The sequence below is a fragment of the Vicugna pacos genome, chromosome 17 (assembly GCF_048564905.1).
Source record: "Vicugna pacos chromosome 17, VicPac4, whole genome shotgun sequence".
Taxonomy (NCBI): Eukaryota; Metazoa; Chordata; class Mammalia; order Artiodactyla; family Camelidae; genus Vicugna; species Vicugna pacos.
In genome coordinates, this window is record NC_133003.1 from 39163372 (window position 1) to 39172330 (window position 8959).

Consider the following 8959-nt stretch of genomic DNA (forward strand, 5'->3'; position numbering starts at 1 on the left):
GGGCTGAAGGAAGGGTAGGGCAGGCAGAGGGAACAGCACAGGGAGCGGGGTGAGAGCTCGCACGTCCAAGGACAGGGAGGGAGGTCAGAGCAGGTGAAGAACACGGGACAGTGACAGCCGTACAAGATAAAGGGGGAGAGGTGGGTGAGGGCCGGACCATGGAAGGCCTTCTGTGTGATGATCAGGGGTTTGGATTTAATTCTAAGAACCACTGAAAGGATTTAAGAGCAGGTGTGACATGGTAGGTTTGTGTTTTTAAAAATTCACTCTGACTGCTGTGTGAGGATTATGACGGAACCTGCCAGTGTGGAAGCCTAGCTGTTCTTATAATCTGACCCATCTTGCACTCAGTGTTCATTCTGAGCCCCAGCATTTGTTGTCCGTAATTTTTAAGAGTCTCCAACTCTCCCCTTGAAGGTGTGCAAGCTGCAGGCAAACCCACCAGATATGACCAGTGCCCTTGCGAGCTCCTGAGCTAATCCAGAGACAGAGAAGTCAGCTGTAATCATGACACTGAGCACTGATGGCGGAGGGTGCTACTGGGGCAGTGGGGAGATTCAGGACTCACACCTTCAGGGGGTCAGGGACGACTCTCCAGGGGAAGAAATGGGTAGGCTGAGGCCTGAGTAGGGGAGTAGGGATTAGTCAGATATAAGAGTTGATGTGCAAAGGCCAAGGAGGAAGAGAGCATGGTGTGTTTGGGGAACTAAAAGACTGGATCTGGCCGAGGCGTGGAGGATGAGGACGGAGGTGGGGAGATGAGGTTAAAGTGGTTAATCAATGCTTAGTGAATAAATGAGTGAATGGATGAATGGGTGATAAGAAACTCAAGCCAAAAGGAAGAAAATCCTAATTTAACGTTTCTAGTCCTTCAATATCGCCATTCAAGAAGTAACACCATCGCGCAGATGACAACTTGACAAATGAGCTCAACTCAACTTAGGAAACATTTATTGAGGACTTACTCCATGCCAAACATGTGTTAATTAAGCATTCGCAACAGACCTGTAGGTCTGGCTCTCAGCCTGGAGAAATTCACAAAGGCAAGTGACGTGCATGACCATCTGAGGCTGTGCTTTGACACTTCAATGACTATTAGAAAAAAAAGAAAAAAAAGAGGCCTAAATGAAGTAATGTGGACTAGGCACAGGGATCTGCTTTCTAAATGCAGTCTAAGTTTCTCTTAAATAAATATACACTTTTTATATTCGTGCATTTTAAAGATCTGGAGTACGGGCCTAAACTTCAGCTTTGGTCAACAGAAAGAGGGAGATCCTACACCCTGCAAGGGGTTTTCGCTTTCCGTGGCCGACTGTCTTCATTCTCTGTAGCGTTGACGTCTGGCACTTTTATACACTGCACCTTCACTGTCCACTGGGGTAGCCACGAGCTGTATGTGGTTACGGACACTGTGATACATGACTAGTCTGAACTGAGATGTACGTGCTTGTAAGTGTAAAATGCAAACACGATTTCAAAGGTGTGGTATAAAAAAGAACACAACATATCCTATTAATGTTTATATTGATCATGTGCTGAGTATACTGGGTTAAATGTCTTACCAAAATTAATTTCACTTGTTATTTCTTACGTTTTAAAATATGGCTACTAGGAAATTTTAAGTCCCATAGATGGCTCATCATATTTGTGGCTCCTATTAGTCCTACTAGTTACATCGTTATATATACAGCATATATATGTACATACAGTATATAGTATATGTTATGTATGTATTGTTATTTTGTGTATAACTTACACAAGGTAACTTACCTTGTGTAAGTTATAATTATTTTGAAAAGGTGAATTTGTCCCAATGCAACTGATATATTGGGAAGTGATTTGAGTATAACACAAATCATGTGCCTACTCATGTCTGCAAGAAAACCTAGGTGAATCCAGAAAATTGCACCCAGCTGAACTGGGTTGTGTGGAAACACACAAAATGCTCACATGCACACAAACATCCACCAGCTACTTCAGTTTACCCTGTGGATTACGCACCACACGCACCCACATCTGGTGCTACAACTTCCCACCCGATTTCAGACAACCCTCCTTCCACCACTTACCACAACTCCCAAGCAGCCACTCACTGCTTGTCAATACCACTTCCTCAAGCAAATGCCAGGTCTCTCCCAAGGTAAATGCAATATACGGTACAGTATTTACATAATCTTAATCGGTTAACATATGTACAACTCGGCTGATTTTACTAGGTTCCTTTTTTTTTAATTGTGTCACTGACAAAGTTTGTAGTGTTATGCCCCTCACCCCACTTTCTCCGTAAGTCCTGCAGTTTTTATTGTGAGATTTCACGTCTCTCGGTATTTTTCAGTAACGCCTACGGCTGTATTTCTATCGGACGGTGCGGTGCTGCAGAGCCTTGGTTCCCAAAGCATCTCAGTCCTACTCTTCAGCCACCTGCTTCTCAGGATGCTGGGTCTTTCTTTAAAACAATCTTTTAAAAAAATGAAGCAATATGATTCTAAGGTACTACAGGGCCAAATGCCGCATAACCCATATGAACACGATTAATGATTACTTTGATTTAATAACACAACTGCTAACGTCGCTGGAAACATGAAAACAACCATTGTGCTTTTATGAACAGTGCTGTGAGAGTGAAATAAATAAATCTTGCTGCCTTGAGGAGAATGTTTGTGTGATGGATGAGGTGGACAGTGTGACTAAGTAGGAGGGCTCTTCCTTAAAGTCCCAGCGGCCACTAACACCGTGATGTCACTGGAAAAGTGCTGGTGACCGGGATTCCCGCTTCTCAGGGTTGGCGCTTCATTTTCTTCTTAAACCAGGCTTTACCCTGGAGCTGTCAGGATGGACCCTGGGGGCTTGACTGGAAAACCAGCGTAGAATATGGACTCACTTAAACATAGACACTTCCTTAAAAGCTTTTGGTTCGATGTGAATGTAAGTCATTTTGATTACTCAATTTCTATATTTATTAGGAATGATAAACCAAAGTACTTGAAAATAATTTCAGTGGTGATGAACTGTGGCGCTCGATCGATGGGGGACACGGCAGTCAATTACCCTCTCACTTTATTTTGGTCCTCGGCAATCAGTTGGGATCAATACTCTCAATCTCCATTGATAGCCGAGGGCAAATCACAAATAATTTTTTTAAGTGGGCTGTCACAGTGTGCGCAGGCAGGCCCAACAGGTCCTGGGCTGTCCCCTGCACTTCCACGTGGGCGACTGGGGTCAGGTACGCGCTGTGGCATTCCCAGCCCCACAGGAACAGATGCTAAAGGCCAGGTTCAGCCTGAGCGGACACTGTACGTCACAATTTCATCTCATCGTCCCATCACAGCCCCCTCTGTCTTCCTCAAAACATAGCTGCCTGAAACAAGCTCAGGTCTGAAACTTGGTGAAATCAATTACTTGAACAAAAAGAATTAACCTGGAAGGTAAATCATGCCAAACTCAACAAGGATAAAGAGGAGAAGAACAATAACCCAGGAAGGACACCCATACATTCTCAATGTGCTTTTGTAAAAAGTTGGCAGTGGGAGAGGAGCCCCTCCCGAAGGTACAGACTCTGGAGAAAGGTTGACTTAACTCAGCCCCACATGTCCAATTTGGGGAGGCAGAAAGAATACCCCAGAACTGGAAGTGAGAGTCTCCCAGTCTGGCCATCCAGAAGCTGGGTGACCTAGGATAAAACTTGGTACCCCCTTCACCACCAGAGAGGTGGTCCCAGTGCATGAAATGAACAGGTTGGATTAGGCTGATGGTTTCCAAACTGTGTTCCCTGGGGTACTCTGCACTTCAGGGAAGGAAAGAGTTGAAGGGCAGATCAAGAGGCTCCTCACCCTTCGCTCTGATTATTTATTTTCTGTTTTGTGCATTTGACTCTCTGTCAGATTTTGTTTGAAGGAGCAGCCTCATTAGTGTGTAAGAGTCTGAACGCTAGAGCCAGCCTGCCTGGGTGTGTCTCCAAGCTTCCACTTTCTAGCTGAGTGACAGAACCTCTCTGGACGTCAGTTTCCATAAGATATGAACAGTACCTATGCTCACAAACTGGTCATGAAGCCTAAATACACTAATATTTGTAGCGCGCTCAGAACATTGCTTGGCATGCGGCAAACTATTACATGGTTGAAGTCAATAAAGTTTTATGCTACATTTAAAACATCTTTAAAACTGTGTCTCCAAACTAGGGGTCTCCAGATTTTTTTGACCAAACATCCTTATCAGAAAAGAAATTCTGAATGGGCAACCCCCATGTGTGTACACTTGTACACATACAGGTATTATTGTTCTAATGTATTTTGTTTTAAGGTATGCAAACAATTCTGAAATGCATATAAAGCAGGAATGTAAACAGGGAGTGAAGGTAGACCTGTTGTCTTGGTTCTCGGACGTCCTGAGCTCGGGGCGCTCAGCACCCAAAGCACGTCTCAGACTTCCAGTGAAAGCGGTCTGGTGAACCCGGCTGAACCTAAGTAGAAGGTCTTGCAAAATCATGGCAAAGGGACCCTTGTCGGTCTCCATTTTCATTCAGGATGTGATGCTCTGAGTGTTCTCAAGCATGAAGCGAGCGCCTACTGTGTGCCCTTGAGACACAAAAGAAAAACACAAGATGAGGTCTACGGTCCTCAACACCACTCAAACATGTGAGAAATTTAGATTAAAACCCTGGCCACAAGCCTCCCACTTAAGGATCCGTGACAGAGGGGCCATGCTGGCGAGCAAATGGCACCAGGGAAAGAGAGACTCTCGTGAAGACAGGAATGGTCTTCTTTTACATTAACACTCTAAGACTCAGAATAAAAGCTCACACTTCCCCCCTGCCCTGCCTCCCACTATGGAAAATCCAGGCCAGGAATCCAGGTCTTCATGGCCTGTGTCCAAGGGTATTTCCTACAAGATCATGATCAATCGTAGTTACAGAGTCACCAAATGGGCCATGGGATTCCCACATTTGGACTTCTTGTCAGAGGCATGATCACCAACCAACCCCATAGCCAGCTTGGGGTGTGTAAACTGTCTAGACTTCATTAGAGATCAGAAAAGCCCTCCAAGAAGGTGTTTGCAGCCCCATTGGAGGGAAGAAAGAATCAAGCAATTATTGAGAAACATCACATAGACACGGAACACTTCATTTCTGTCACAATGAATTTCTAAGCCACTCTCCTCTACAGATATTCTTAAGAGCTAATGTTTCAGGAAGTAGCCTCCAGAGCTGAGCATTTTTATGTTATTGTCGTAGAAATGTTCTGGGCTGTCTGCTCAGCTCACCACAACCCTATCTGCCCACTTCCTACACAGAGTGGCAGCCAGCAGCCACGTAGATTCTACAGCAAAGCTTCTCAAAGCTCATCGTGCAAACCAATGATCTGGGGATCTTGCAAACATGGAGATTCAGTAGTTCTGAGGTGCCCCAAGAGTCCACATTTCAAATGTGGTGTTTGTACTGAGACCACTAATGATAGCAGTGCCGCTGATCTAGGGACCACACTTTGAGTGAGAGGTTGTATGTAACTCTAACCCCTGGCCATAGCTGATTGGGCCAAGCTCAACCAACCAGCTTCCCTCCCAGACATTTAGCCTTGGGATAAAGAGATTTTCTTTCTTCTGGGGTGATCTCTCAAAAGTGGGGCGATCTGAAAACTCAGAAGCTGTGGGACAGCCATTTTCTGCTATGTGGACTGGGAAAAGGGAAGGACCAGGAGGCACAGAAAAACTGAGCAAGTATGCAAGATGAGAGACACAGACAGGTCTGCCTGGGCCCTTTTAACTCCTAGGTCTCAATCCTACCTCTAGGATTTCCCTGACTTGGGCTCCAGAAGATACCCTTTCATCATTATAGTCACTTACTTTTTCACTTAAGCTTGTTGTAACTTGCCTTCTGTTATCAGAAACCAAAGAATCCTACTATACAGTATTATAGATTGTCAACAGCTACAAAGGGCCAGCTCTGGCAATTTTAATCTCAGACTTTAGCAAGAGCACATAGGAGGCACTTGTTAGACAATTGATGATTGAGTAAATGAACATAATGCCCCAGGCATGGTGTTCTCCACAACTTCCCTGGGCCCAGATTTGGAGAAACACTTTTACTTCCTGTCTCGCTGTCAAACCTAGAAATCCAATTGTGAATGCAGCTCACTGACTGTCAATTTTTCTGTTTATGCCGCCTATTCCCTCTGCACTCTGATTTCATTCTTCATATCTGGCAAGAGAAAAAGGGACTCAGGGAAGGTGTATTTCCCCTTTAAATACCATGAAAGTTATGAATATATCTTTCCCAAACTGCCAAAATAATTGTTTCATTTACAGAACTGAAATTCTCTCGGGAGCGTCCCAGTGATGTTCTAAATTGCTAACATCAGATATGCAGAAAACAAATATGGAGCGATCCATATGCTCCCGATCCTGAATTTAGCATCTCAGCTCAACAAAAACTTGCATTTCAATCACTTTCAGTCAGTTCTGGGTTATGAGTATGTGCAGGGTTAGGGCTGGAACGAAGCCACTGGCCTGGAACCTTCTGCAGAGAAGGGCTCTGTCTGCAGCCTGAGGCTCCTGCACCAGTTACCATTTAGAGAGTTCACTTTAAATTAACACTTACAGGCTGCAGATCCCCAGGCAAAGGGGAAACCTGAGAAGGCACTGGCTATGTGATTGCAGAAGGAGAAGTTGCCAAATTTCTCCCTCTTCTTTCTTATTACTGCTCAGGAAGTCCTGTTGCCTGGGGGGCTGGGGCATTGTCAGGCATTCCCCACTTCTCATTATGAAGTTATGAAAATAGCATGTGACACGGCATAGTGGATCAGGAGCCTGACGTGATACTAACGATGACGACGATGATGATGATGACAGTGATGGTGGAAGCTACTAACATTTATAGAGCACGTTTTACGTTCCCGGCACTACTCTCAGAACCTTACATATGTTAACTCATTTAATCTTTAAGGTAACCCTGTGAGGTAGGTATCATTATCATCCCCACTTTACAGATAAGGAAACCAAGGCTCTGAAAACTGGAGCAATACACTCATTAGGTGTAGGGGAGCAGCTGTTGCTTTTTCCTGCCGACAGCCATTCTCCCTCTTCTGCTCACAGGGCCTCAGTTTTCCTTTGGAGAACCACTCTTCCCTTTGGCACATTGTCTCTGAGGTGGGAAAAAGGTCCTACCTTAAACTCTAGGGCCAAAAGGTCCTGTCTAATCAGTCATTCTTGGACTGTGAACTACACAAGGGCAGGCACTGGTCTCTCCCATCTCAGATCCTAGCACAGGGCACAATTCAGATGTTTAACAAATAGTTTAAGGACAAGTAAACGAGCATAGCATGCGGTGTGTAATGTACCAATGTGATGCATTCTACCACAGCTGTGTGGTTAGGTAGGTCCTGACTGGTCAAGCCTGGGTTGTGTGTTTACTCTAGACCAACCATGCTCTCCTGGGAAAGGGAACAGAATGATACCTGGATAGAAGCTTTCTGGAGCCGATCCATCAAGACCATGGTGCCTTAGTAGGGTTGCCATCTCTATCCTGGACCCGATCTTGTCCTTCCAGGCCCAGATAGTCAGCTTTTCTTTCAGTTCTCAGATCCCCCAGCCCACAAATAAATTCCTTTTTTGCTTAACAGCACCAGAGTTGGTTTATCTTGCCCACCAAATCATTCTGCATTCTACCAGGCATGTTTGTAGCATTCATGATATGGTTAGTCCCAGAAATTTTCATTACAGGGACACAAAGCAGTGCTGAAAGCTTAGGACCTAAAGTTGTACACAGCCACAACCATGGAGCATTCATTTATTCCACAAACAACATTCACTGAATGCCTTTATGAGCCTGGACCTATAATAGGTCTTTCCCCAGATATTTCAAATCACAAAACACAGCAATCCCAAGGATCATACCCACTTTGCAGATGAGAACACCAAGGCTCAAGGAGGTTAAGCAACTTGCCCAAGAACAAAAATACAGTGAATGGCATAGCAAGTACTGAATATTGTGTCTTTTTGAGGCCAAAACAATTACTCTCACCATTGTATACCACAGTCCAATGGATTGAGGGCCTGGCTCACCAGCAGGGCTGAGAAATCCAGTTGCTAGAACTTGGGAAAAAGAAAATAGAAAAGCTGAATGGAGGCTGAGTTCCATGTGGGTTAAACTAGTTCAAGGCATGGGGACAATCACCAAGCCTCCATGTTCCAAGTCCCTCAAAATCTCCTGCCATTGTGGTCTGACATGCACATGCAACCTCTTCTGTCCTAAGGACAGCCCCCTCACATTCTACACTCCATATTCACTATCAGCTTAAACCCTCTACAACTTTTTAAGACCAGCTGAAATCACTGAACTCAAAGAGCAATGCATGACATCCCATAGTCAAATGTAACCTTTTTTCTTCTCTTGATCTAGTGAACAGCAGATGTTTTGCCCTCACACATCCATCTCACCTTCTTTTGCTTTCTGTTTGATAAGCCCCTTCTGGTGCTCGGTCCATGTGGCTGAGTGGGGTTGACCTTAATTTCTCCTTTTTTTTAAAAAAATTTTTTATAGGTTGTTTTTTTTTTTTTGGTGGGGGGAGGTAATTAGGTTTATTTATTTATTTCTACTTTTTGAGGGAGGTACTGGGGATTGAACCCAGGACCTCATGCATGCGAGGCACACGCTCTACCACTGAGCTATACCATCCCCCTACTCCTCTCTTCTTAGGTGCAAATGAGCATGTGATTCAAGCAAATGCCTTCCATCCCCCTGGATACAATATCTGATGTAAGAATGGCCATCCAAGGCTCTCGTCTGCCTCAGTCCTGGGGTCTTTGCTGGACTCATGATCTGAAGAAGCCTTCCTCCCCATGGGATTACCAGCTATAAGGAAGACAGACGCCTACAGCTGCCGGAGAATAAAGCCAACACCAGAGGAGACCGAGCTGCCAAGAAATAGAGAACAGAATGAAAATTCACTGTATCATTCAAGCACCT

The 8959-nt window shown here is 44.7% G+C and overlaps 1 non-coding gene across 1 annotated transcript; it reads right to left on the reverse strand.

The window, feature by feature from the left end:
* Window positions 1–8596: 8596 nt before the first annotated feature.
* On the reverse strand, window positions 8597–8669 carry TRNAA-CGC (transfer RNA alanine (anticodon CGC)). The gene has a single exon. It is a non-coding gene; the product is annotated as a tRNA-Ala (tRNA).
* Window positions 8670–8959: the final 290 nt, after the last annotated feature.